Genomic DNA, 8,582 nt, shown 5'->3' with positions numbered 1-8,582 from the left:
TACAAGATTTGACAAAATTTTGAAATCCATGCATCAAAAAATACAATATCAACAATTCTCAAAATATATTAGTTTATACAAGATATTTGAGACAAGAATATAAGACTGAGTCTAAAGATTCTTCACAATACTAACACTTTAAAAGAATAATTTACATAAGTGTTATATTTTATACTCAAATCTAAAGAATGGATGATTTAAAAGAACATATGATTCTCATATTAGTATACATCAAATATTTAGAGATCTCATAAACTAATTTAAATCCCAATTTTTATGAGTACAAAAAAAAAAAAAAATCAAATCTTCTTACGAATATTTTGGGTGGAAGAAAAAGTTATATTTTTATCCCAAAATAATATAATATTTACTAATTAATTTGGGGATGTAAAATTCCTCGTTGATACATCAATCTCAAGTTTGAGACTGAGATTTCTCATAAATATCAAACAAGAGTAAGGAATATTCATATAATTTTCACACACAAAAAAAAGTGAGAATAAAATTTAATTATCCCCCAAATAATAACATATAAAATATCCTGTCAAACATTCCAAAATACTATGCCAAAATGACGATACATAAAACAAATTATTTGGCATTAAAACAGCAATGCAGAAAGAGAAGAAAGACAAATAACATCAGTTTTTTTTTTTTTTTTTCACCCGGAAATCATAAACGGGTTAAAAGATCCGAAAACGGACCCGGTTTGGTATGTTGATTCCGGCCATGTAAAGAAGCAATATTTTGACAGTTTCAACTGTGATATATCGATTGACAAAAGCCCTCAATCAAATTATGATATCATGAATAAATTTATAATGGGTCTTCTTTACCCGTATTACAGAAAACGGGTCGTCGACAATCCTATTCAATATTACGGTCTATGCGATAAAATATGACGATTCAAAACCTTTAAGAATTTAAGAATTTAGATAATCATCAATCAATTAGAGATAAATTCAATGTCGAAGATATGGGTTATTTTTAAATTAAGAAATTTATTTCTCATAGAATAATACTAGAACATATCGCATTCCAGAGAAATTCAGATTGAATTTTTTATTTTTTTTTTGGGTTCGTAGCAAATCAAAACAAAAAAGGAATATTTCACACAAGAATTTGATATGTGTATATATATTGATCGTGAACCAAATCTTATCAATGACAAAGAATCATCAATCGATAACAAAAATGATTCACGTAATCACACAGCAAGAATGATCAATATTCAATATACAATTTGATAACAAAATAGCCATAAAATGTATCTATCGGCTCTGATACCAATTGATGAAAGTTTTAGTGCTTAGTCATGGATCAATAGATACAAATTATAGCATATCATCAATAACAAAGAAAGAACAAGAGATTGTGTACCTTTGAATTAGGTTGATGAGGATAACCGTAGACAACGCTGACAACTATGAGAGGGTAACTACCCTCATTCCGTCTAGCTCTAGGTTTTCACCATGACATTCAGAATAATTAACCGTCTAATGGGATGACGTTTAAATAGCTAAACGGCTGAGGGCAGGGACCTCTCATTGGGCTTATCTAAATGGTCCAACCCATCACGGTCCATTTAGTTACAAAAGCCCAATCACTCAAATTCATCATATAATTAGTGCTTAACACAATAGACCATAATTTATATTATGACACCGACTTATAATAATTGATTATTGTCAATCCATAATTGATTAATTAAATAATTAATCCAACAGTTTTCTCATAAAAATGGAGCTATATTAATAAACACACATATGCAGGCCATTTTTCATCCTGATTTTGAGCAACTTGGCCAGGATTTCATAGTTATATATTGGTATTAATTAAACTCATATTATCTTTACGGTTCAAGAAAAGGATTCAAACTTCAATGTATTTTTGAAAAATGGTTCTGCATTGTCTGTAACAGAACTGGATAGATGGCTGCTATACTCAACTAAACTCTTGCTTGGATGGCTCTCTGCTCTTTCATGGTTTTGATGCTCTTTCTCTAAATGTGTTAAATAAAGGATGAAGGGTCCTTGGCTACTGTAAAGTGTCAAGGATCTCTCCATGAAGGCCTGGATATTTTCTGAACACCGTTAAGATTTGTGGCGAAAACCATTGGACAAATCTACCTTCAGTTGAGCGAATACAAACCTAACATAAAAATAAATACAGATATTGTGTCAAGATTATTGGAATTGGTCAGTGTTTTCTAAGAGACTACAATGAATTAACATGTACAGGATTAGAGGCAAATAAAACATATTACGTTATAAAAGCTTAACTAAACTACCAACAAGAAAAAGTACAATATGTCAAGCCTAGTCAACTGCATAAATCGGAACAGGAATAAGTAATTTTGCATATGCAAAACCACTAAAATAATTTTGACGGTCCATAGGGCTCCAACCAGAAGAGTCCAACCACATGAAGATTCCATAAAAAATGTTTAATTTTCTACATGCATCCCTTCTCATATTCTCTACAATGATTCACTAAATGGCTACTAGTCATATCAAGAATTTTGAAAGGATCTGAACATCAGTTCTCAGACTAATGCATACGAAAAATCATGAACAACAACATGTAAAACTTAATGAACTGTTTAGTGTACGGAAGGGAAGAATGGTACCTCCAGGCTTCAAAACAAGTTCCTTGCAGAAAGGACTCAGAGTCTCAGACAAGCATGGATTCGTAAGGAATAAAATAAGTCTCCATTCACTAGCTCAGCAAAACACCAAGACTGTGAGATTGAAATTGAACTGTTTTATCAATCACTTCATGAACCACATCTGTTACTTTCTCTAGAGGCTCTATAGTCATCATTTTGGCTTTAAAATGGCAATGTAACATTATTTTTTGCTATATTAAGAAAGAAAGATGAGCACTGGACCATGCACGTAGTAAAAGGAACAATGTTAAATCCAATCGAAGAAGAGATACCTCTGCTACAATCTTGGCGCAATCCATCAATCACACTCAAAGCCATTGGTAAATCTGCAAACAGGATAAAATAATTAAAAAACAAAGAGTAAGTCACCAAATCTGATAGATGAACTGGTAAGCAACAGAACATACAGTCTTGAAAGTCAAAACATAATTTAGGATCACATAACTTCCTTAGGCATCATAATCCCAACTGGGAAATAAATAAATAAATAAATAAAGCATAGTCTAGGCTATCCTAAATTGTAAGATTTTAAAAACTCTTGAGGAAAATTAAAAGGTTGATAGAAAAGAAGCTACAACTTTATCTATCATGCATGAGAACAAAGGGTAGAAGGCTAATCACCTTTGCATGAGAACAAAGGGTAGAAGGCTAATCACCTTTTTTTGAAGAAGCCAAACTCGCCCACCAGAATTGGCATCGAGGAGAATCGAACCTGAGACCTTGAGAGAAATACACTCCAAGATCCCAAGCCAACCCAAGTGGGTTAGAAGGCTAATTACCTTATAAGGAAATGCATATATGATGTTTATAAGACTAATAGTTTAAAGAAGAATTTAAACCATGTTACAAGAGTTTGATAAAAATTAAAAATCAAATCATTAAAACAAATTCATTAAAATATGTATGAACTTATATAGACAAAAAGATTACCTAACATATTTGTGGTCAGTTGTTGTTTTTCCTTTTCATTCGTTTCATTTGTTCCTGATTAGTAAAACATTTACTGGACTTGGGAAAAGGCTGTACACACGAATTTGGCTTCTCACAACAGCAAGATTGGGCAAAAGCAGGCGTGACCATTGTTATCAAAAACCCGACTTAAGTCTCAAAATCCTGGTTTTTGCGACTTTGCGTAGCTTCAACGACCCAAATCCATAGCGAAGTCCCAAAAACAGGCAAAATCCTATCAAAATCGCACAAAATCGTGAAATCCATTCAAAATCGCAGGATTTTGATGGATTTTGAAGGATTTTGTTCATTTTTTTGATAAGGGTCAATTTTTGACCTGGTTCGTAAATTGACCCGATTTGAATCCATGACCTATTCTATAAATACCCGAAAGGCCAAAAATTTTCATTCCTTCACTTCTCCAACATTTATGTATATGTATTTTGTGGACTTTGAACTTTGGACATTTATGACCATATGCAATTTATAACATATATTTAACATTATTTTTGTTTTGGTAGAATCCTCGATTTTGATTGCGATTTTACGAGTCCCGACTTTGCTATCCTACATCGATTCTACAAAAGTCCTTGAGTAAAATCCTTCGATTTTGATTGCGATTTTACGAGTCCCGATTTTGCTATTCCCTTTCGACTTAAAGTAAAGTCCCGATTTTGATAACCTTGGGCGTGACACAGAATATATTTCTATGATAAAAAAGAGAGTTATTGTCAATGTATAATATAGTACTTTGATGTTACTATTGTAATTAACAATTTGATTGATGGTGACATAATAAGAAAGAAACAACAAAGAAATATCTTAGAGACTCACCAGCAATGGAAAGCAAGTCATATTTAGTACTGAAAGAGAAGTATGTGACAAACTCATGTGACCAATTCATCATCGATAATTATGGAGGGAATATAAGCAATCTTACGCCACTCTTTCCCTCGCTTCCTTCGCAAATTTGCTTTCAGTAATGGACACCGAGTCATATTTAGTACTGAAAGAGAGGAAGGCAGTCCTGTTTTTGGTAACGACTTGAGTTTGCGAGCGTTAATAATCTCAAGGTTTTGGAGAGAGGTGAGATGTTGAAACCACTTTCCATCAATTCTTTCATCATTAAGACCACAGATGCATAATGTTTCGAGCGATTCAGGTAGCAATGGCCCCATCAGCGTTTCGCAACATTGAAGGACAAGTGAGATGTTCCCAAGTTGGCTCAGTATTCCACATGATCCCTCCAACAGAACCAACAGTCAGTTCCTGTAAACTGCTAGGCAAATCATCTATGACAAAAGATTGAAGATTTGGTAGATCATCAATTTCCATTTCTTGAAGGCCTGTTAGAATGTTCATTGCTTCAGGTAGTGAACGAAGCTTCTCACACTTCCACACTGCAATGTAAATAAGGTTTGGAGTGGGCAATCCACCTGTGGGAAATGATTCCAATTCATTACAATCCCATATTTTGATGCTTCTAAGAAGTGAGAGGCTCTTTTGCAATGCGTCTTCTGCAATTGAAATTGATTTCAGATTCTTACAACCCTCAATAAACAGATTCTTGAGGACAGGGAGACCACCCAAGGTAAATGATATCATTGAATTACAACTATATGATATTTTCAGTTCCTCGAGCGACGTGTAATTGTGCAAGTATTCATGAGTAAGGAATTCCAAATTCTCACAATTACAGATTTTGAGAAATTTCAAGGTTTTTGGTAGACCGTCTGTTGGGAAAGACGTTAATGATGGAAAGCCGTCTATGGTCAACTGTCGAAGAGAATTGAGAGAGAGCATCAATTGGCTGAATACATTTGACAACAGGAATATACCTATGAAATTGATATTAGGATCTGAATGTCTTGAATTCACCAGTAGAGGACATCCTATTAACTCAAGTTCAGTTAAGGAAGGAAGTTTGTCAGGTATGTCTCCTCTTAGTTTCGGGCACTTACTTAGTAACAGACTTTTTAGTTTCGGAAAAATTATAGCCCCACCCCCAATCATTCTCCACTCCTCCCACTCTGGCATATCCACGAAGTGTAGAGTCTCCAAGGAGGGAAATGGTTGAAATGAAGGAGATCTATCACTTCCACAGAACTCGGTTCCAATTGTATGTACTGATTGCATCTCTTCAATAATGAGTTCTTTCAGATTAACCAATTGTCCAAGGGGTGGAAGCCATAAACAATCATTACAATTCGAGATCCTTACATAGAGCATGTTGCTAAATGAAAAATCACCCAACCAACTTGGAAAGCTGATTCCACCACAACCTTTGATGGTAAGACTTTTCAAATTTGTTGAGGGTTGCAAATGTTCAAGCACATCGCTTTTAATTTGTGAATCTGGAAAAGTACCACCACAACCCCATTCTAAAGCTAACTCATCGATTCCTTTTTTCATCTTCATATTGGCTTGATCTGCTTCAAAGGGGTCATTAACATTTTGTAGCTCTGAGATGGAAAGTTTTCCATGTAGGTGGAGAAATTTTCCCAGCTCCGCTAGCTTCAATCCATCATTATGCTTGCTGACAACAAAGTCGGACAAAGTATGGAGATTTTCTAGTTTGGCTATTTGTACGGGCATCTCCCTCAATGCAGTGTCACTAACGTCAAGGTGACGGAGATAAACCAATTTCCCCATGTCCTCCGGCAATTCAATGAGCCTTCTACAGCCTGCCAGTAACAAGAACTGCAGATTGTAAAGCTTGCATGTTTGAGAAGGCAACCTTTCAATCTCAGTGTGGGAAAGATTTAAGTACTGCAGGTATAACAATTTTCCAATAGAGTTGGGAACCGCTGTGATACTCTTGTAGTTTGACAATGACAACACCTGTAATTGTTTCATTGTTGGCAACAAGTCAAATACTACCTTGTTCGATAGCAAAGAGCGAGGCAATCGTTCTTGTAGTGGTAATGCTAGAAAGGATCGTAGACCATTTACTCCGTACAATTTATCAAATTTACTAAATGAGTCATATATCCCTCTAGTGTATGACAAATTATGTACCTCTTTATGTAGGTTATGTTCGTCCAACCTGATACAATATGGAGGTGAAACCATTGTAGCTAAATCGTGGATGAGGTTATGCATTTCAAAGTTTGCTTCATCATCACCAATATATCGTCGTTGTATCAATGACCTTGACACTAGAGCATCAAAGTATGCTTCGCAACTTTCCTGACCTATGTACCGATCTACTAAGCCTTCCGCAATCCACAAGTGAACTACCATTTTTTTGTCTAAGATGGACTTCTTTGGAAAAATGGAGCAATATGCAAAGCATTGTTTTAAAGGATCCGGAAGATAATGGTAGCTCGATTCAAGAGCAGCGTGCACCTCGTGATTAATCGGTTCCCAAATGTTACTTTCTAGCACATTATACCATTCATCTGTGGATAATTTTCCGTAAAGAAGTGCCCCAAATTCTACTGCAGCTAATGGTAATCCATCACACTTTTTTGCAATTTCCCTACCGATTTCTTCTAGATCGGATCGTTGTTGGTCGTTACATGCTCCAAATGCATATTTGGCAACTAAAGACCAACAATCTTCACTTTCAAGAGGTCTCAAATAGTGAATAGATAGAAAGGTTTGCATGGATAATGTAACTCTTTCATCCCGTGTTGTGATGATGATCCTACTTCCTGTTTTCCCAACATTCAAGATGTCCATCATATATATCCACTCGAAAGAGTCCCACACATCATCCAGAACTAGCAAAAATTTTGTTGTGCTTAAAATTTGTTGCAATGTCGCTAATAAAAGTCTCCAGTCGCCACTGGTGTCATCCTTTCTTTTTGTATTGAAAGATTCAAGAGGTCGAACATCCAGATTATGAGTCCAGATTATTTGTGAAGTAATAGATTCAAGAATGGATTCCAAAATCCTGGAAATATCAATTGTTTTGGAGACATGTGCCCACCCTCTCACTCCAAATTTATCCTTAACTTGGGGATCATTGTAAAGGAGTTTAGCAAGGGTTGTTTTACCAATCCCTGCCATACCAACTATGGAAATAACTCTTATTTTACAATCATCACCTTCACTAGACAACAAAAGATGTTTAAGTTTGTTTATATCATTGTCTCTTCCATAAATACAAGGTTCATCAAACACAGCAGAAGTTGTTGGAGTTTCATTGGAAACACTTAATTCACCTAGTTGCTCTCCTGAACTCAAGCCTTCTAATTTTTGAATTATTTTTTGCATTTTAGAATTAATGACTCCGTTAAACTGTTTGAAAAGAGAAGAAATATTTTTGAGAACCTGAGCAGTAGCAGTTTGGTTTTGATACTGAAACAAATTTATTTGGTCAAACAAATCATCAGCTTCAAAGACAGCATCTCGCAACATATCCAGCCTCATCAATGTTGTCTTCAGCTTTTTCAAGATTGAAACATCAAGCTTGGTGCTCTGGAAGTTGTCTACGAACTCACTAGAAACAAGCTTTTCTAACAACACCTCCACAGAAGTTGAGAAGAGTGTTTCTCCCATGATAGCCTCCATGCTTTGTTTGCAAGAACAAGAGAAGAAATCACAACAAAATGAAAGTGTGTATGCAACAAAACTCTGCTACTATTGATTTTATGTAAAAGAAGAAAACGCGGTGGATAAGAAAAGTTTGTTGGCTATTGAACTAGTGGTCAATACTTCATCACCTAAAAGTCAGAGTAATCATAACAAGGAGTAATTCTTGAGCAAAAAATTGGTATTTGAACACATCCAATCAAAATTTGACATCTCAAAAGCATTCAACTAAAAATAATAAATAATTATGACAAAGAGGGAGTGTTTTTGGACAATGAGTAAATGGTTATTTGGTCTCTTAGAGCATTTCGATGCTAGAACAATGTTGATGTTCTCAAGTTAATTTTTGTTGGCCAATAATTATAATATAGGATTTAAGAAGACTCTCTCATTTTCACTACAATGCATTTAAGTTCTTAATTTGTTG

General features: G+C 34.9%; 1 pseudogene across 1 annotated transcript; it reads right to left on the bottom strand.

The window, feature by feature from the left end:
- Nucleotides 1–1,727: 1,727 nt before the first annotated feature.
- LOC146935790 (putative disease resistance RPP13-like protein 1) lies at nt 1,728–8,240 on the bottom strand (annotated as a pseudogene). The gene is made up of 6 exons (XR_015030360.1): nt 4,451–8,240; nt 4,306–4,323; nt 3,599–3,745; nt 2,941–2,994; nt 2,630–2,740; nt 1,728–2,151 (listed from the first exon to the last, which is right to left on the bottom strand). The product of XR_015030360.1 is annotated as a putative disease resistance RPP13-like protein 1 (transcript).
- Nucleotides 8,241–8,582: the final 342 nt, after the last annotated feature.

This window comes from Medicago sativa, chromosome 3 (assembly GCF_051527215.1).
Source record: "Medicago sativa cultivar Bolivia chromosome 3, Bolivia_mono, whole genome shotgun sequence".
Taxonomy (NCBI): Eukaryota; Viridiplantae; Streptophyta; class Magnoliopsida; order Fabales; family Fabaceae; genus Medicago; species Medicago sativa.
Note: the sequence above shows the minus strand (reverse complement) of the source record. Positions and strands in the feature narration are given on the sequence as shown.